Source organism: Plectropomus leopardus, chromosome 11 (assembly GCF_026936395.1).
Source record: "Plectropomus leopardus strain MGB_pleo_1.0 chromosome 11, ASM2693639v1, whole genome shotgun sequence".
Classification (NCBI taxonomy): Eukaryota; Metazoa; Chordata; class Actinopteri; order Perciformes; family Serranidae; genus Plectropomus; species Plectropomus leopardus.
The window spans coordinates 35,187,318-35,209,544 of record NC_142186.1 but is presented as its reverse complement, the minus strand read 5'-3'; the positions used below and the strand labels follow the sequence as shown (position 1 = coordinate 35,209,544).

Here is a 22,227-nt window from a genome sequence, read left to right as displayed (position 1 = left end):
GAGGAGCATTTTACTGGCCCAAGTAGCCTGAGCAAATTGGCATGTCTGAAAATTTTCTGAGCAAAAAAAGAGAAAATAAAACCCCTAAACAGCAAAAACATTAAAATAGATACATAATAAGATACCTTATTATGTATCTATTTTTTTTTCTTTTGGAACGTAATGTTGAATAGAAAATTATAGAAAATATTTTTTATTATTTTTTTGGGATATTAATAATTTTCTAATAATCCTCCCCTCTTTTTTAAAACAAATTTTTAGATAATATTCCTGTTACCTTCCTGTTTTTTTTTTTTTTTTGGTGGGGCATTTCTTGCTAAGTTTTCTCAATGTTTTAGAAAGAAGTTAAACCAATTTGCTTAGGTTTCAAAGGGTCAAATAGCTCGTGAGAGGCATCTAAAAAACTATGATGACCTAGGCTTCAAAGGGTTAAAGCTACAGATTCAATGCAGTACCGAAGGCCACTCACACACAGTCAGTTCACTATCAGACCGGCACGAGCTAAATGCAACAGCGGCTAAAACACTCCTTACACACTGCCAACATCCGGCAACGAGCTGTTTAAGGCTCCTAAAAAACTACCGCCGAATTATTTCCAGGACAACTGTCATTTAATGTGGGTGTGAAACTACTTCAGAGTTTATGACTAAATAACGTGGTGTCGGTGCACAGACTCGTGTCCTCGCCAATACCTGATCCAGCATTTCGGGCAGTATCACAGCACGTCTTTTTCTGGACACATTTTGTGGGAACAAAACTCCTTTTGAAGGTTGGAGATTCGAATCTTTAGTCAGAAGTCGTCTGAGACTGCTTTGAGTCCAACACTCAGGTTTGTTTTTTCCTGAAAACGCTTTTGTTATATATCTAGTGTCGACAAAAAAAAATGTTTTAAATGCTGCTGTCACACTGAATATCCCGCTGAGCCCGTTCAAACTTTAAAACTCTGTATAGAAACAAAATGAATCGTTGTATATTAAACTGCCAAATCCGACCAGACTGACATAATTCTGAGTCGTGCGCAGCCCGAGACAAAACAAAACAAAAAAGCACCCACACCTGCACAGTCCCGAGTGATTTCTGTGTCCGTACAAACTGCTGCTCAGTGACAGAAGACCTGCTGAATATTTTCTTCACACTAAATCCCAGGTGTACCTGCAGCTCAGGTAGCAGCAGAGGAACCACAATGACGGGTCATTTCCAAACCTCCGAGTGTGACCGCTGAGCTCAAACTCTGCCTCACAGTCAGCTTCAACACTTTCAAATTCATTTCTGCACTTTTATGAAGCAAAATGAATAAAATATAGAGACTCTGAGAGGCAGAGAATCCGGCCCGAGCTGAGGGAATGGAAAAATTAAACGGTGCACTCCCCGTGTTGCTTTCTCAAGAACCGGTTTCTTTCCACCCCCGCAGGGTGGGGGGCCTTCACACCTGTTTCCACCTGCTGGCTGCGAGCCGCTCACTGACGGTTTTTAGCACAGTTTCAACGCCCGATTCAACCCGCAGGGAGCTCTTTAACTCATGCACGAGTGATGTCACCACAACTCACTTCATTAATTTATACAGCACATTTCACTACAGGTGAACAGGTGTGCTGCACAGAGTCAGAGCTACAGGCTGCAGGCACACAACAAGGCTGTCAACACCTAAAAATAGCAAATCAAATCCATGAAAATTAAAATAAAAAATCACAACATAATAATTAAGCTGAAGCCAATAAGAGATGCAAAGATATGTCAGTGAGTACTGATAAAAAAGTTGTTCAAATTAAATTAAATAAACACTAAAATAAGACCAACAGAAGATGGTATTACATATGAATTTAAATGAATAATACTGAAAATACAATAAAACCAACTAACACAACACAACACAACACAACACAACACAACACAACACAAAATAAAATAAAATAAAATAAAATAAAATAAAATAAAATAAAATAAAATAAAATAAAATAAAATAAAATAAAATAAAATAAAATAAAAACAAAACAAAACAAAACAAAACAAAACAAAACAAAACAAAACAAAATAAGACAAAGCAAAACAAAACAAAACAAAATAGTGAAAAAAGCAATATTTTTGGGGCACTTCTAATGTTGTAAGGTAATAGGTTCCAGTGGCTTGGAGCGTAAAAGCTGAAGGTACTTTAACCCGTATTCATTGGGATAACAGGCGTCGAGCTGGGTCAAAGGTCACAAACATATCAGAGAGACACTGGGATGCCTGAGCGTGTTTTCTGAGATATGTGGGATATGTTTTGAATATGAGCAGAAAAGTTGCTTAAACACACATGGGTCCAAACCTTGCGTATTATTGTTCTTGTGTTTTTTGTGTGTGTGTAATTTGAGAGGCACCTGGCTGCAGACACAGCGGAGGTCCACGAGTGCATGTGTGCAACAGGCATCTCAGCAGGAGTCTCGGCTGACAGGAAATCGCGCTCCAAGCAGCAGAAGATGTGGAGAGAATAGCGAGAGGAAATAGAGAGCTATAATTGAGTACACTTTAAGAGTATTTCAAGTGAGTTTTTTGAGTTTTGTGGAGTGTTTCGTTTTCTGTTTGTTGTTGGAATCGCTGTTTGGTGAAAAATGAGGCAAACGTAGCTGCCGTTTGCAGGTTAGCATCATATACGAAGAAGAAGAGGACAAAGTTAGCATCATAGATGTCTTGACGGCGCTGCTGACGGAGGACAGGAGAGGAGGAGGCCGCGCTTTAATGAGCGAGACGAGCTCTCTGAGCGCTTTAACACAAAACTAGATGGTGTTTTATTTGAAGAGTAAATTACAGATCTTGTGTAAATGTACTTGTATATTTAATCGCCTGTTTGAATCCTGTCGTCATTTGAATAAACCGTTTTGCTGGTTTTATGTTTGTTTGACTCTTTCTGTCTTTAAATATATACATTCAGGTTCCTACAGTTTAGTCTAATTTGATGGAAATATTTCAAACTGGTGAAGATTTATATAACTTTATATTAACTGGTTTTTAAAATCCAAACTAATTACAAAGTTTTGAGATCCAGTGTAACTAACTTCTCAATTTATGACTTGCAAAGTTTGCAATTTAGAATATTATATAAAGCCCCTATTAACTTTCAAAACTTTAATTTGTCTTTGAATCCGTACCGTGACATCCTCGCCACACACACATATATAATCACAAACTGACGAGCGTGCAGACGAAGAGTGTGTGCTGCTGCAGAGGGTGAAGTGACAGCAGTCGGTCGATCTACGGCCGTTTGGTTACTACTACGGACTGACAGCCGCTGCGCTCCCCTTCAGTGACTCACTTCAACTGTAGAGATAAATCCATCGTTTCCTCAGAGACACACACGAGCTTTTTGACCACAAACAGGCTCCAGATTGATGCTATTTTAAAGCAGAATGAGTCACCGCCGCTCTTCAACGTAAAGACAGAGCTGGGGGAAAATGAAAAGGCGTCTAAGACCCCCTCCAGACATGTTCGACACATAAATACACTCTGCCTTAAATCATCGTATCTGCCTGACATTTCCTTAAAGATACGTTCAGGTACCTCAGAAACACCTCGTCCTCCTCTCTCACCGACACATCCAGAATTTATTAATAGCCAATTCAAGTCAAGTCAATTTTTATTTATAAAGCCCATTACCACAAATCACAATTTGCCAGCAGCGGATAAGGAAAAACTCCCTCCAAAAAAATATAAAACGGGGAGAAAAAAATGTTAGAAACCTCAGAAAGTACTCCAAAGCAGAAATCTAAACAGAGTGGCACTCAGCTGTGCTGCTGGAGGGACTGTGCCGAGGCTATGGCTGATCATGCTCATGTCTTTTGGTCTTGCTCTTCCATCCAGACTTTCTGGAAAGAAGTGGTAAAAATTATTTCAAAAGTTCTGCGCTTCAATATCTTTTGTCATTCAAGTTTGTCATTCACAACCTTTTATTCATAATAAATATCCCTGACGGACTGAGTAAAGACGGCACTTTTCTTCAGATCTTGCTGAAGATCTTCCAGAAAAACTGCCCCACTATGAGCATTTTTGTTAATAATTTGGAGTGTTGTTGGAACGTACCGATTGGTTATCCAGAACAAAAATTTGTGACTGACTTCTAGCCTTTTGTTAAATTCATGTAGCAATATAACACTCTGTTACTGAAACAGCAGAGCTCTCATTTTAGTGTAGAGTGTCAGATTGGATTTATGAACGCACCAAATATTTAATCTCGCTAATTGAACTGGGCTCGATTTTGACTGAGCGTTTTTGCTACTTTTAGACAAGTTGACACGCCTAAATTTGACCTTCTGTTAAACATCAGAGAGAGACACACACACACACACACACACACACACACACACACACACACACACACACACACACACACACACACACACACACACCGATGCAGCTCAGGTGTGACATGAAGTACATGTTTTAGTGTCGACGACTTGATCTGAAGGGTTTTGCTCTTCAGCCCTGCGCCCTGACAGGAAGCCGATCGCCGGACGCCACCTCAGCAGGAGCGTGCTCGACAGGCCGGTGTGAGCCTAACGGATCTGAGGCTCTGCACCCGGGGCTGCAGAGTCGAGTCGCCATGGAAACCGAGACGGCTGTTTGGCAGCTTCGAGTGGCTTTTGGTTTGAAACTCTTTTTCAGCTGCGGCGCTACTTCTCTCACGCTTATGAAAAACCTCCAATTGCACGCCGCTCCTTTTTTCTCTGATCATCCTCTTTTTTTCCTCCTCCTTCCTCCCCCAGCAGCTCAGCGAGGCAATCATCACAGCCCCGCGGTGCGAGAGCGTCTTAGCTGTGGCAGATAAAGGCTGGGAGATTGTCAGTAATGACGGGTCCACCAGCGCTGAAACTTCCCAGAGCTGCTTGTTTCAGCAGTAATTACGACGGGGGAACGGTGCACCGTGACTGGCTCTAAAAAGCTTAGCAAGCCTTTCGCTTGTGATGCCATGTCAACTTTTTTTTCAGCAGCGGGAGAGTCAGTCGGAGGAGTAAAAAGGGACTTAAAAGCTCAACAAAATGTGTGAAACAAAGAGGTAGAAAGCAGAGGGCGGGGGAGGGGGAGCTGTGAAGTGTGCGAATAGGGATGAGATTGGATCATTGGTGCTCAGTGATCTCCAATCAGCTCTGCAGACGGAGAGCGAAGAGAGGAGACAGGTGAATATGACAAATAACGGGGGAGGACGATGAGCCTCGAAAAGGCAGAGAAGAGAGGAGTGATTGGAAATAACCGCAAACATGAAGACAGCGCTCATAAGTGTGTGCCACAAGAAAAAAAAAAAAAACTTTCCTCCCTGCGCCACTTCCCGTGAAGCCGGCCCTCAGTCATCACCTTCCTCACCCTCTCCACCGCTTCCTCCTCGCCTCCTGTTCCCGTCCCTCCCGCCCACTCAGCCCTGATCTGAGACGCTCATGTGCTTATGAGGAGAGCGCTTAACCCTCCTCTCCACGGACGAACCCTGCAGAAGGTGTGCGCTGATGTGGAGAGAAACTCGCCAGCCAGAGCTTCTTCAGCCCACCGTTGGGCAGAAATTGGATATTGAGTGCAGGGGCGAGGCCCGCCGAGGAGGCATGAATGAAGATGAACAAATTTCAGACTCCCACACACGTGTAGCGGTATATGAGCAGGTCGATATTATTGAGGATGGTGGGAGTTAGGGAGGCTCCTGGGACGGAGGGAGATTTGGTGAACGTGTCCACCTGTGTCGACTACCATCGACAATCATCCATCACGGGTGACTCACACGGGGCGCTCAGGATAAAGGACGGCTTAATTCAAGTCAGACGACTCCGCGGAGAAAAGGCATCAAGATAATTACGGTCATTGAGAGAGCAGAAATGAGACAGCAGCTGGTTATATACGAGTTCATATAAATACACACTTTCACACAGAGATCACGGTCAGCTTCCATTCAGTTAAATCGATTTGGATCTATACGTTATTTCAGTCACGCATGATTCGGTTTGACTGATGCAAAGTGAAAAACATTGATCCATTTCACCATTTTTATTTTGATTTAAGTTGTTTAAGGAGGTAGTTCAAAAATGAAACTGCAGTCATTATCGACTCCCCCTCATGCCGATAAAGAGTCAGGTGAAGTTTAAGAGTCCACAAAACACTGCCGGAGGTTCAGCGGGAAAACACGTTGCACTCATCTCCCCAACAATTAAAGCAAATGGTGACCAGGATGATGAGATGACTGGTAGATGACTGAATTTTCATTTCTGAGGTGAACTATCGCTTTAACGCTGCAGTGTGTGTTGGTCAAATGGTCTCATTTGTTAACGTTCCTGCTGATGGCTGCTCCGCTCATGTTAGTCTCCTGGTGACTGTGTGTTAAGTATAATTTTGCCTTTTTTGAAGACTAACAAAAAAACGAGCGCTGCACTGCTCTTTTTGTTGAGTTTTTATTGTCCCGTCACTTTATAAACAAATGTTAAGATCACTGAATTCTGACATTTGTGAATCAATTTTGAATCATCTTTGTCTACATTATGATGCATTTTTGAATCTAATATCTCCCACATCCATAATAAATCTTAGTGATTATGTTGGAGTTTTTGACTGTGGTCAGACAAAACGCCACCTTGGCCTCTATGTACTTGTGATGGGCTTTTTTCCTGACTATAGCACACAGAATTAGATTTTCAAATGTTAAATATGCTCTGGCAGTGAATTTGAGATGTCCAGGTTTGCTTTATGTTAATGCAGCTGTAGTTAATGTGACCCTTTATGACTGTAACACCTGCAAAAATCAGAAACAGACACATCGATTCGTAGAAAAGCAAAGGGCATCAATTAAGGCACCTTCATTTGTGAGCGTCCGACGCCTAAATAAACAAACTCTATCAGAGCCGAGCCGAGCGCATTTACATTCCTGCAAACAGCTCGCAATTACCCGTTTAGATGGCATACGTTGGCAATTAATACAGCAATCTTCGTTAATGCTTCACCGAGGGAATCTGCAAACATCAATTAGAAGAAATAAGAGAGCCTCTCAGATAAACAGCCCTTCACTCTGCTGCTGTCGCTACATGATATCGGCAATAAAAATAAATATAAAACAATCTCCACCCCCACAAAGTCAGAGACAAAGTGACGGAGGTGGTGGGCGGGAAAACCGTATAATCAGCACGACTCTCTCTGAGGACTGTATGAGGGACGAACTGTGTGAAGGTAAAGAAATCAGCAGCTTCAGTCACACCGATCAATAACCACATTCTGCTCCAACCATAAACCACCGACTCTGCTGTCAATAGTCTGCCCCAACGTCTTCACTGCTCTGCTGTCAATGTGACCAATCAGACCGATCAATAACCGCATCCTGCATCAACCATAAACCACCAGCTCTGTTATCAATAGAGTCTCTGAGCTCTGAGGGAGGACAGGCGGAGACATTCATTAATCTGCTGTTTGGCTGCAACAAACAACTACAGTCAGTATTGATTCATCTGTTGATTATTTTCTGCATTAATCATTTACTGGATAAAATGTCCGAAAACAGTGAAACACGTCTGTTTGGGTGATTTCACACCATGTTCGATTTAGTTTAAACAAACTCAGATTCGTTTGCACAGTTTGTTTTGAGCTGGTGTGAAAGCTGTCCGGTTGTTTTGGACCGAGACCGCCTGAAAAATTATTCTGAGTCCGCTTCCGAACAGACTCTTGTGTCAGTTTGTTGTGTGAAAGAAAACCAAAGTATTTAATGAGAAGAGGTGATTTTAGCATGATTTCAAAAGCTATACCAGCATTAAATCCATCTGCTTGTACGTTGTATCGCAAAAAAAGCATTTTATCATTTAAAAAAAATTTCCCATGTCAGGCTATGGTGTTCTTGGTTCTTTAATTGAACTGAAAATTACTTTGAATTGCATCGATTTGTTTGAAAGGTGCTCTATAAATAAAATTAGATTGATTTTTTTGTGTGAAATCAACCACAACAATGTTGTAATTTTTGGTGAATAAGGTCAGCGGCACCACAACGATTTGCGACAGCGTAATAAATTAAGGTTGATAACTGTCACATTTTAAATTAATCCATGAATGTATTTTTCGTAATGATTTCGTAATGGTAATAATTTAACTTTTCCACAATTTTAATTTCATAACTTTTCCAAGCTAGCTCATGACCGCGGGAGCGCCAATGAATAAAAACCAGCCTCATTTCCAAAAGACGGAAATAAACCCATCAAAGATGTTTGTCCGACTGAGCACTCGGCAGGTTTGGAAGTTTTGTTGGTTCGAACAAAGTCCACTTTTGTGCAGCTTCTTCATAACAAACAAACAAAGTGCAGCTGTGATTTCACCCCGAGCTCACCGAAATCATCTCCAATCAGTGTGTCGTGAGCGTCACAAATGACGGAAGTTGAATCAAAGTGAATCGCAGCTGCTGCTCCGAAAAGCCATCATTAATGACATAATCCTTCATGTTGAGCTAAAGCTAACTAACCTTTACCAATGAGGTTTACTCCGGGATGAAGCTTTAAACGGCTTATTGACATCAGCAGCGCGTCGTGTGTGTGTGTGTGTGTGTGTGTGTGTGTGTGTGTGTTTCGACTGCTCACTTTCTGAAGAGGAGAAGAGGAATAACGTATAATCCCAAACCCCAGGAGTCCACTTACAGTAATTACCTTGTTGCACATGCAGAAGTATCTGTTGAATGAGTTCAAAGCTCCAAGAAATCTGCACTCGTGCTTTGCTATAATCAGACTTCACGAGTCAACCTCTAGAATTATTAAAGATGTAAAGACACTTGATTACTGAGAAATATATGAAGAGAAAGACGCCGGGCAAAAGGGCTCAACTGCCTCTTAAAGATAAACTCTGCAGGATATTAATAAAAAATAATGTATGGACTCGAACAGCCTCACTATGAGCCACTCTCAGTGTGTGGTGGTGTTTTTATCTGCCCTCTGACTGGAGTTTATTATTGTCTTCTTATTTTCCTTGTTCAGGACTGACCTCACAGCATCTTCATGAACAAGGTAGAAACCAGAGAGCAGCAAGAATCCGAGAGGATGCGAGGGCTGGGTCGGGGTGAAAATTTAAAAAATGCTTTTATTTTAAGCCTTTGAAATGTGAGCGAATTGGCTGGATTTCTCTCAAAAACATGAGGAGGCAATGAGCAGCTTAGGAAGAAAAGACCCAGAAATTTCAACACAATTTAACACATTTGTATCAGTTGTTTTGAATTATGACAACTTGTAATAAAATCAGGTGCAATGAGTGGACTACATTGATTTAGGGGAACCAGCTTCTCTTCTGTTATGAAAAGCATTTTTTAAGTAGCGCTTCATGTCTGATGGCAAAACACAAGTTTGTCTGGCGCTTTAAGTGGTCAGAGGAGGAGATTAAAAGTCCTGAACTGAAGGTGGAGAAGTTTAATTATCAAGCCAACTTCATTACTACAACTTAAATTTTGTTTAAATCAATAAACACTTAAACTTGAGTTTAAATTGCACACAATATTAAGCTGATGTAATTATCAACATAATTATGTCAACACAACACAAAATTATGTTTGCAACTTAAAATGTTTATGTGATTAATTTTTTCCTGCCACTATGCATTGAATTCGGCAGTGAAGAACTTTTTAGAGTGTGAATCTCAGAGCCAAAATCCTGAATGATGCTGAAGTGATGCGACGTCGGTGAGATTAGTCTCAGACTGAAGACGGCGTAGAAAGGAGAGTTCAGAAGCTGCTCATCTGTTTCCTCTCAGTGAATAAACTTCCCAAACTGGAGGAATTTGTCAGAATAGTTTTAGGTAATTAACCTCTCAGTGCACTGGGGAATCTGGCAGCATTTTGCAAAACAAATAGTGAACTAGAATTAAGACCACACGACTGTTTGCCGTCACCAACAAGTCAAGAGAGAGTTGACATCATTGTTTGTTCTGACGAAGGCTGACCGGGACGCTTCAAAGCTTAAATCGTGGGAATCGACTTCAAATCAGTATCAGGATAGTTCATTAGATATCAACGTGCATCATTATGCATCAACACTGATTATTATCCTTTATTCTCAGACATTTAAACTTGGAGACAGTTTTGTGACTCGACTGGCTCTAATCGAGCGTCAGTCACCGGCAGCCCAGCGGGGACAATTTGACCACAAAAGTCAAGCGTCTGGAACAGTTTCAAAGTTTGCCAAATCTGCTGAAGGAAGCTGCCAAATATCCCAAATCTACAACAAGCTCCACAAATCACTTCAAATCCCTGTAACAGCTGAGCCGTCCTGCAGCCGTCCTGCAGAGCATTCTTTATTTTCCAGATATTATGGACAGGTTACTGCCACAAAATAAAGGAGCTAACTGTCAAACTTTCAGTGCGACTCAAAAAGTGCAGCTTATGTACTCGTCTTTCATTTCCCTCCTGAGGCTTTAATTAATCACAGATATTTCTCACTGATGCAACGATGCCCAAAAAGCAATACTGGGGACAGTTTGGATTAATCTACCTGCAAATATTAGATCTATATCATCTTTCCAATTGTTAAAAAATGCCCCGTTTTCTTATTACAGGATCGCCTATACATGTCTATTATAACGCCTCTATAATCTTGTCTAATTGTGTTTAATAACCTTGTTATTAATTGCTCTCACTGACACTAACACTATTTTATAATCTATAATTGAATGATTGATTTCAAGTCCTGCTTGGAGTATGATCTCCTGATTTTGTATTTTATTGTCTTAATAATTGAAATTTATTGTTTTGCCTCTTGTTTTTGTCTGTTTTTTGGGTGTTTTATATTGTTTAATTATCCTGTCACTCATCTTATTAAAAAACAAAAAAGCCAAATTTCTGAAAATTATGCAAATTTCTTCCCTGAATCCTCTCACTGAATATAACTTTTTAAAAAATCTGTATGCTCGCAACCGTTTCTTATTTTTATATGCATTTTAATGTCTTTACATCCTTTTTTTTCTTTAATTTTGGTAATTTATATTCTTCATACATACTTGCATCTTTCAGATATGTTACTTTTTTACCTGTGTGAGATTATGTTTCGTACACGTTTACTTTGCCAGTTAAAAAAAATAAGAGTAATCAGTTCATTGTCAAGTCCAGGTGGACATTTTTGTGCCAAATCTAAAGAAAAATTCCTCAGTGTTCCTGAAATATTGTGTTCATAAGTGCAGGTTTTGGTGTCGGAGCTGCAGAGGCATAAAACGCTCCGTTTATGTTCAAACTGTAAGCAGGATGAAAAACTATATACGTCAGCTCTTAGTGTTTTTATGCTGAGTCATGCTTCATCTTTATGTGCAGCATCTTGTTTGTGTTTCGTGCTGTTTATGGTAGTGTTTATTTCTGTCGTTGCATGAGCATACTGTCTTGTGTATATTTTTATGAAACGATAAAGAAAACTCACAGTGAGACCTAAAAACTGTTTATACATCACCACTAACAGCACGTCCTCGTCTCTCCCGTCCACCAAACCACCAAAGTCTGCGTCACCTTCACAAGAAAAGCTGCGGTGGACCTCATTTTCTCCCACCTCCTCAAGTCTCTGTATCCCTGTAACTTTGAAGTCCGGCCAGCAAAGGGCTTTGAAAAAGCCTGCAATCTCCCCACCATGACCAGGCAGGGGATTAGCCAAGCCCTGCAGGACCGAGTGGAAAGAGGACGGAAGAGGGCTGGAGGAGGAGTGGCGCCGTTTCCACCAGGGCCGTGTATGTGCGAGCAGCCCTCCCTGCGGCCAGAGCTGTGGGGGATTAACAAGCTACTAAGGAAGCAGAGAACAGACCTCCAGACCCTTTTTTCATGAGCTCCACAGAAACCAATTTACAGCCGAGGACCCCGCCGCCGCCTCCCCCTTCAACCCACATCTTTGTTGTGCGGCTAACTAAATCTGCGTCTGCGGGACGGACGGCGTCACTTTTTCACGAAGTCATCGCATCTACAAAAGGTTTCAATTATTGATACAAGAGCAGCGAGTCACGGCAACATTCGAGTGGTCACAGAGAGGAGAAATAAGCAGCTAAGCTCCTAATCTCTCCATCAGACTTGATACGATCAGTCACGGGGGAAGTCACCCTGGAAAGTTTGTTTTCCCTTGTGAGGCGAAACACCAGAGATTATTTTGCTCTTATCCGTCCCGGGCTCCCATGTTTGCACACACTTTGGGCTGTAAATATTTCATCAGTGTTTAGCTCTCAATGCATTTTAAGCCGCGCATTATCCCGATCTCGCCAAAACATGATAAAGCAGAATGTAGTGTTCTTGCTCTGGATGTCCCCCATCAAGTCCTTTTAGCTCCTGATCCTGATCTGAGTCAGTTAATATTGACTTTCTGCTGATACAGAGTCCTGATCCCATACTTCTATTTTCATGATAATACTGCTGCACGGTAAAAACTTTAAGTACTTTAAGGTTATTAAAATCATTTCAATGTATTTGCATGACAATTGAAAAATTTTGCAATGCATTAGGAAAAAAATCTCTGCATCCAAGCTTTTTTTTTCTAAAAAGTATAAAATGACAACCCTCCCTTTAATCTCTTTGTCCTTGTCCTTATCTCTGTCTCAAAGAGAATGTCTCTGTCTCTTTAAAGCCTGGTATAAACTGTTTGATTTTGGGCTGTCTCAGACGAAAGATGACCATCGTGAAAGAAACTTATCGATATCTTTGGTCGTGGCTCTAAATCGGTGGTTTTATGTCGCACAGTGAGAGAAGTTCAGCCAATGTCACGGTTGGCAATCAAAGTTGGCCTGGGATAAATATCTGACAGTGTCAGAAATTTGGGATGAGCATCTCACTGTGTGACTGCTGCTGTGACCTACATCTACTGAGCAGCCAATAGAAATTCAGCATGAAATGATGCACTGATCAGCGCCACACTGCTAAAAGTTCGTAGATGCTGATAAATACTTCCAGCTTGTGTGGCAAAATTGGCATTTCAAGTTGTCCTCTTTTCCCGCCATTACCACATCCACATTCTCTTCCTCTTCTTTTTCAGACTTTTTCGACACATAAATGTCATGATAGCGAGGGCTACATTCATGCTTGTTTACATTTTGCTGTGACCACTACAGCGACGTAGATAGATGACGCGCGCTGACAACGTTTTGTTCTTGTGTTAACGTTGATGGATGAAAGTGATATCATCACACAGTCTGCACACATCAAACTTGATGTTGTACCCAAATTTATCAAGATCCATGTTACTTGTTTGTTTTTTACTATTACACCTTGTTTTTTTTAAATATTTATATTCTTTTTGTTGCTTGCTCATCTTTACACACCTTGCTGCTGTGACACTGCAAATTTCCCCATCGTAGCACTAATAAAGGCTTATCTTATCTTAACTTATCTTACGGTGCATTCAAACTCTACTGACTAAAAGTAAGTATTGAGTAAAGGTGAATTATAACGTTCCCGGGCAGAGTGCGGTTTGGAGGAGAGTTCACTCGTTGCTTGGTTGTACATGAAACCTCTGCCAGTAAAAGAACGTGTGTGACAGATGATGTAAAACAAAGAATCACATCAATCTATAAAGTCAATGTAGCCAATCACGGTCGATTTAAAAATGCCTTGACTGGAATCATTCCTAGTTGTCGCAGTGTATTCAGGGTCTAAACGTGTCAGTGGCTGAAGAACGGCTGATAATAAACTCGGGATTGCTTTAAGCAAACAGGTGAGAAGAAAAGGTCTTTTCTGTTTCACAAAGAAGGAGGTAATGAAGCAGTCATCAGTCGATGGGAGACTACTGAATGAACGTCTCATTGAAGTGAAACTGAGTCACAATAACGCCAGCATCCCGGCATCCGACTCGACAGCACTATCAATAAGTCATAGAGAGCGAACTCAGCAGTGAGACGGAGGAGACAACAGCCTCCCCATCACCGCTCCTCAAGTAATGGGGTCTTTTGTCTTGTCTGTGACGGAGAGGAGCTCGAGGACTTTGCCCTTCATCCCTTTGTTGTTACACAGTCTCTGGTGGAAATGGAAGATTGGCCTGAAAGGCGTGGGTGTGCGACGGAGAGCCAGGCGGCCGAGAAGCCACATCAGACTTGAGCGGTCTTAATAAAGCTTCCCCTCTATCCACCCCAGAGATCTCCTCACCCCAATTATACGCCTGACACCTCCACCCTCCTCCATCACCACCCCCCCACCACCTCAGCAGCCAGTTCCCAGCTCTGATCACGGCTCTCCCTTTGAAGAGCTCAAAGCCCCCGAGGTTCGCACAATATCACACTGCTGGTGGCGTTCGCCTCAGTCTGCCGCCGCCTGAATTACATCAGGAATATAACTCTTATATAGTGTTGACAAAAGATCCTCACTGTGCAGCCGCTGACCATCTAAACTTCACTACAACTTACAAAAAATATATGTATAGTCCCATTTCTTCACATAGAAACGCCTATTACACTACCATTCATGGCGGAGATATTTCTGCCTGCAGGAGCTCCTCGGAAACATCATATTTACCATATTTACGAGTTCCGAGCACACGAACGGCCCTCCAAAGTTGTAATTTCGATGATACCCGAGTCGTGATGTTTGCATGACGTTTCAGGGCAGCAGAAACATCTGAAAGCATTTGAAAGTGTCTTCGCAGCAGCTCTATAGCGCCATCCTTACAGAAAAAGGACTGGTGTTTTCACCAAAACTCCAGTATGTAACAATCTGCATCCAAAAATTTGCATCTTTGCTTCCAACCTTTGACCCAATAAAAGAACATGACACACAGCGATGTGCAAACCTGTGCAGGCACGTCTCAAAGCCTCCGTATGATCACCAGATCAGGTCTGACAAGTCCTCACCTGCCATCATCATTAAATCAACATCTGACTCTAAATGCATGTTCACTTCATTCATGTGAGAACAGGAGCTGAGAAAATTAGTCTAATAACTGCCGAAGACAATAGGAGGAAAAATATTCAGTTAACAGTCACAGTGATTATTGTTGAAGTCATTTTAAAAACAAACCTGAAAGAAACTGAGTGGCTGCTGCTGTTGTTATTTAAGACTTATGTGTTAAAGCTAAAAGTGGAGTATAAATATATTTTTATTGTTTATTTTTCATGAACAAGTTTTACTATAATGCTGTAATAAGCAGAACTGTGAACTGGGAATGTTCTGTACTTTTGTTGTTGTCTGGTTTTCTTATTTTTAAAAAAAGCGGCACTAAGTGGATTTGTGATAGGAGCCATATAATATTAAATGTTTTTAGTTTGTTTACTTGGTTATTTTATATTAAAAAACAAAGCAGATGCTGCATTAATTGGAATTGTAATAAGAGCCTGTAGAAGCATTTTTAGTTTGTTTATTTTGGTATTTTGTAAAAATAAAATAAAAAAAAAAAACCCTAAGGAACTGTTTGGATGCAGACATTTTTTCTTGCATTGCATTGCAGAGCTATTAATCTGTTAAGCATTAACACTGGATTAATTTTAACAACTTTCAAGTACTTTAAGTGTGCACTGTGCAGCTGGAATATCGAGGTAAATACAAATATGGGATCTGGACTCGGGGTCTGCAGGTACTCAATATTAAATGACTCGGATCGCGGCAAAACGCTTAATCTGAACATACCTCCCATCATGTTTTAGTAAAAGCTGCTGAGACTGAAAAGTCTCTGCAGAAAACAACCGGAGCTTCTTCCCGTTAATGAAAACTTGTTGTTTACGAGTGGCGGCTCACTTACAGTCCAACAGTGTGAACAAAAACAAACCAAATTACAACATGCCACAAAAGGTTAACTCCTCTGATGAGATACACACCAGAGAAAATTAACTGCATGCGTGATCACACACACTAATGCAGCACAGAAACGTCTCTGGGCACAACCACAGAGCTGCTGCTGCTGCTGCTGCTCGTCTCTCCTCACTTGTTTTTCAGACATTTTTGCTGGTTTTTACCTTCAGATGCTTCCAAGGTCACAGCAGGCCTGCATCTGGCCAGCCATCTGTTTCCAAACATCCCATGAGGCGTCCTGTCATCGGCGCTCCTTGGCCCTGTCCTCTACTGTCCACACTCAGCCTCACCGGGGAGAAACCCGTCCAGACACAATAACTGCTCCCTCATGCTGCCTACAGGTCTCTGTTTCCCCTTCACTACCCGACAACTTCCCCTCAAACAGGTGGGAACGCTTCATTGGTATACAAAGTACTCACTGCTATATTAATATTGTAAATAGCCAAGTTTATTTATGTAGCCTGAAAAAAAATCCCAAATTTGACTTGAACTTTGCAATCTGTGCAGCATATGGCACCAGAAATCCTCAGAACACAACAGGGACCGAGTGTTTGCACATCCAGGGACAAAAAAACCTACCTCACTGCAGGGCACAAAGACGTCTGCACACTGTGACGCTTCAGAAAAATACTTTATTTCACTTTGCAAGGAGACGTTATGATCCACAAGTTCTACAGTCTCTGTTTTGTCTGTAAGATCTTGCAGTTCTAAACATTTCCTTGCAAATTAAAAAAAGTTCCTTCGTACCCGTTAATCCTGAGATTGTTCACTTGAATAATGAATAACTGCAAAAAAAAAAAAACTAATCATGAGGAAAACAATAGTCAAAACCTCAGTGAGAGCAAAGAGGAGCCTCTTTTACAGGAGTGACAGAGCTTCAACAGCAGTGTCCGAAATTCACTGTTTGACTCACCGGCGAAGCAGATTCTTATTGGACAAAATAATAAATTTCCCTCTTGTGTCAAACACACGTTCGTTTCAGTACATTTCATTGAGATAACATTATATTGTAGTGAAACAGAGAGACACAGACACAACTATAAACCGTAAATGGTAAATAGAGCACTTTTCACTCAAAGCACTTTCACACTATGAGTCACACTCACACAAACTGGTGGCCGAGGCTACCGTGCACAGTGTTTCCTGCTACTCAGTTTTTAAACAGTCATACACAATCACACGCTGATTGAACAGCTATCAGGAGATATTTAGGGTTCAGAATCTTTCCCTAAAGATGCTTCGACATACAGACTGGAGCCGCTCCAGCTAGAAAGTCAGAAATACTGAATACGCTGAAGAGTTGAGTCATCTGAGAGCATCCTGATGCTCCTTCATCACGAGGTGTCATCACTTTAAATAAATAGCTCAAGCCACATTAAACACCCTAAAAAAACATGGTCGGAAATCTGAAATATTTCTCAATAACTTAAAAATAAAGTTTACAAAAACACAATTTCAAAAAACGCACCTAATGAGCATCATGGAAGATTTGACTGACTGACACGGTGATGTCTGAGATAACCCAACAACTGTCATCGTAATCATCATCGTCATCACTACCATCATCATCATCACCATCATCATTGCTACTATCATCATCTTTATCATTACCACCATCATTACCATCACAATCATCAACACCATCGTCATTGTTACCACCAGTTACTATCATTGTCATCATCATCACCATCATTGCTACTATTGTCGTCATTATCATTACCACCATCACAATCATTATCAACACCATCGTCATTGTTACCACCATTGTTACTATCCCCGTCATCATCACCATCATCTTTGTTAACATCATCACCATCGTCATCATCATCACTACCACCATCATTATCATCACCACAATCATCATCATTGCTATCATCGTCATTATCATTACCACCATCACAATCATAATCAACACCATCGTCGCTGTTACCACCATTGTTAATATAATTGTCATCATCATCACCATCATCATCGTCGTCATCATCATCACCATTGTCATCATTACCATCATCATCATCATCATCATCATCAGCATCATTACCATCATCATCGCCATCATCATCATCATTGTCACCATCATCCTCATCATCATTGTCACCATCATCATCATCATTGCAAAGAACAACATCAGCTCTAGTTATACTTCTTCATGTTTCGACATGATAAACAACATGTTAGGGCACGTTAATCGGAGTGTGCATGGCTGCACGTAAACAGGAGTGTTAGTGGAATATTCATTTTTATTAGACATGTAAACGGCACAGTAGAAACATTATATTTTTGGGAATAAGTGCAAATACTGGACTATTTTGTGCATGAAAACGTCCTCAGTGTGTTCATGTCAGACCCCATCACTTCCAGTAAACACAACAATGGTATTAACATCCCATAATGAGCATTGAGCTCAGTGTCTCTGCTGCTCTGACCGAGCCGGTTCACTGCAGTGTGTGTGTGTGTTTGTGTGTGTGTGTGTGTGTGTGTGTGTGTGTGTGTGTGTGTGTGTGTGTGTGTGTGTGTGTGTGTGTGTGTGCGCGTGCGTGTGAACTCGGTCTGTCCTTCACTGGACAAACACTCCTCCTCCTCACAGTGAGCCAAACACTGAAACCCTCTTTCCTGACATCTGATTAAAAGGAGCAGATCAGAGAGCGAGGAGGCCGTGTCCATCTTAAAAAGCTGCATCAGTAACCATCCTTTAACGAGGTGGTCTCAGAGCTCGCTCTGTCACATCACATCCACTTCAGCCTCAACAGTGAACCCCGAGTCTCCCAAATCAAAACAGCAACAGCGTTTGTACAGTACCTCAGCCTTCAGACGGAGATCGTGCAGACAGTTCGGTGCAGACAGCAGCTCCCAGTGGATCTGTGAAGAGAAATAAATCAATATTAATTAAATTCAATGTTTATTTAAAAGGCACACAGCATATTAATTAGGGGGCAGTTATTGGCCTTTAGGGGGCCAACACCGATACAGATTATTAGTAGTTAACCCTTTGAAACCTAAGAGAACTGGCTGTATTTATTTCAAAACCGTAGGATGAAGACAATGAGTGACTCATCAAGAAATGACCCAAAAATTTTCAAAAAATAAATAAATAAAAATTATATATATAATTTAATTGTCAAAAACTTACAAGAAAATTATCTAAAAAATCAATACCAGAAAAGAAAAAAAAGGAAATGACTTAAAAAAAACTAAAATAAAATAAAATACATATATTTGTATTTTCTGTAACATAATTTAAAACATAACAATGATAATAATTGGTTGATCGTAATACTCCCATACAGTACTTTTGAATCTTTACTTTAGTGCAGACAGAGATCATTAAGATAAAACGCTGCTGCAGATTACCGGCAAAATGCCAAATATCCGCCCTGATAACTGGTAATCTGTCGACTCCTAATATTAATTGATTTAGCAGGACTGCTAATTAAAATCCGAAGTCCCTTTGCAGGTAACAGACAAAAGAAATATAGAAAGAAAGAAAAAGGAAAAGAAAAGAAAACAATGTACCAATTCATACAGAAGACAAAAGTGCAATGTAAACTGTATGTAACACAAAGTGCAATTACACACGTGTTGGTGGCGCACATGTATCACGGATCACTGGATAAAAAGACAAGGAGCTTTATCGCAGAAACAGAACATGAGAAGAATCCAGATGAATTGATGCTCTCCTGCCGCCTCGAGTGGATCGACACGTTGGAGGTTTTGCCAAAAACAGCAGGTGATTCATGTTCGCCCAACACATGCACACAACAATAGAAGCGACACACATCCATCGAACAACAAACGGCAACCAATCAATGACATGTGAGGTGCACAGCAGACAGGTGCAATGCATCTACACATACATTCGTACAGCGCCTTGAAAAAGTGTTCATTAGTGTTTTTCCCATTTTGGTGCATTACAACCTGTAATTTCAACAGATTTTTATTGGGATTTTTTGTAATAGAATTCGAGAGAATACTAAACATTGGTTAAGTATAATGAAAAAAAGTTTTTTTAAAAAAAAATTCATGTGTCCAGAGCAGATGTTTACAAACAGAGTTTTTGTGACACTTAGATTGCACACGAGTGGACTTTATTTTACAAATGATGTGACTTTTGAAGGTAACTGATAACTCCAGGTCTTATTTAGGGGCATTATGAACGCACCATTTTCCATCATTTTATTTTTCAGAAAACCTTTTTTTTTCAAATTTATTTCACTTCACCAATATTGACTATTCTGTTTAGGTCTATTACAAAAACAAAGCAAACAAATCCCAATAAAAATCCATTTAAATTACAGGCTGTGAGGCAACTAAACAGGTAAAAAGCAAATTGGGGTGAATACTTTTCACTGTATATGTAAACATGCATCGTCACACTGTCACGCTGTCATGTGCAACATGTGACAGAAAATGCCACTCTGATCTGCGGGAACAGACGTGTTCGGTGATGTTCGCATGACAACAGGTTGCTACAAAATCTTCCGACAAATCCGAGAGCTCAAAGAAGCCAAATCTGGCGATGGCGTCTCAGCTCACAGTCTGCTGCGACAATCTGCTCCCAGACAAACGTCTTCTCCACCTCGCCACTCAGCAAACTCAGCTTCACGTGACACGTCACAAAAACCTGAATTACCGCCATGTGATCGCTGAACCGGTTTGAATCCGTGTCTGTTCAGACTCATATGGAGCCATGACTGAAGACAAAATATGGATGATGCTGCAAAGAAGCTACAGTATACATTCGGAAATATGGACGCTTCACACACAGAAGATCTCTACAACCGGCACTAGATTAGTTAAATTTCAAAACTTTTCAAGTGAAAAATTGCAATATGAGCAATATCCATGGTATATTATAGTTTATAATTTATCTGAACCTATTTTGTGTTTTTAAACTGTACTGTGGCTTGCTTTCTTTTAAATATTTGTTAGTATCTTTCTCTGATTCTTGTTTGTTTTTATCTGTTGTCTGCCTGTCTGCGCGTGTACAAACAGCAAAATAAACTTCTTGATGACATTTCCGACCCGTCGTTAGCTCGTTTACTTTATTACATGAATGCTGCTGTTGTCTCACTGAGCCTCTTCAAACTGTAAAACTTTATATAGAAAAAACACAAAACATCTAATATTTGTATTTAACAGACATTATTTTGACTCGGGTACAGCCCAAGATGTCCCAGTTAAGTGAATCTTTTGGATAGAAAATGTTATCACTTCATAATTTTTTTCCTGTTAGACATTTTTTTGAAATTCTGTCCAAATTTGGTGTATGAATTCTTTAGTGTATGAATTCTTGAGTTATGGCCAAGTGAGGTCACAGTAACCTTTGACCTTCTACCACCAAATTGCAATAACTTCATTGTTGAGTCTAAGTGGACGTTTGCACTAAATTTGAGGAAAAGCATTCAATACCTTTCTGAAAAACCGTCTCATGAAAATGAAACTGACAGATGTACAAACCGAAAACATAACACCTTTATCCACGCTGTCGCCGGCGTGGAGGCATGAAAAACAATTCCATCTGCAGATTGATATGTAATAACATGACAGCCTCAGCGGGCTGATAAGTAATTTTCTCCTGAACATACAGCACATGTATTTCATTTCCTGCTCCTTACAGTTACTGCTGATTAGTTTCCAATCGAACATTAGGCATAAAAAAAGCAATCAGAGGTTCAATCTGGCGCAGAATCTCAGAGGGCTCCAAGAGCCAAAACCAAACTGTGACTGACATCACAATGAGCGTTTCTTCTGTCATTTTAGGAAGTCATTAAGCTGCCGTGGTCCTGGACCATCTTCCCAGTCACAGGGTTCATGCACATTTTTACCAATAAATTTGAAATGACTGTGAGGCAAATTGTCAAGACCATACTTTCTTTTGTTTCTCTGAAACGCTCATCAATACCCCCTATTGGTTGCTATTTATTGCAGTTTTGTTTTGTTTTATTTATTTATTTTTTATGAACATTTTGGCGATTTGTTTTTCATTAAACATTTTAGCCCTTTTTTCCGTTTTTTATTTTAGGCATTTTTTTGTCTTAAATTTTTTGGGCAGTTTTTAAAGAGAGAATGGAAAACATTTGTGGTGGTTATTTTTTTCTTTAAAGATTTGGGTTATTTTTAGGGGAAAAATAGCTTTTTTTTTGGTGATTTCTTTTTTTTTTTTCTTTTTTTCTTTTCGAAATTTTTTTATTTTTGGGGGGGTGATAACACCAAATTGCACCATTTTTCACAGCCAGAAACTTTAAAAACTGAAATTATTGTTTGATTTTTAACCTCCAACGGTCCTTGAACACATCATGTGGTATTATTCAGGTTTGTAAAATAAAATCTCATGACTTTTTTTGCAAAACTTTGAAGGTATATGACATTTACCAAAATCTTTCCATGCTTGGAAATTGCTATTGGCAAATTACATGACTTTTCCTGTGTTTAAATGACATTTTGAACCCTGAAGTTAGCATCTTTCTGTGCGACCTGGTTGGATTCTGACCTGCACGAAGACTAATGATGATGATGGAAGCTTTGGCCTCCGGCTT

The 22,227-nt window shown here is 40.4% G+C and overlaps 1 protein-coding gene across 3 annotated transcripts in view; it reads right to left on the bottom strand.

Annotated features, from left to right (window-relative positions):
- Nucleotides 1-22,227, bottom strand: part of sema6cb (semaphorin 6Cb) — a 191,574-nt gene that overhangs the window by 145,863 nt on the left and 23,484 nt on the right. For all 3 annotated transcript variants that reach the window (XM_042489201.2, XM_088084711.1, XM_088084712.1), the window contains exon 2: nucleotides 18,491-18,550. The gene's annotated coding sequence lies outside the window, so the exon portion shown is untranslated. The remainder of the gene's footprint in view (nucleotides 1-18,490; nucleotides 18,551-22,227) is intronic.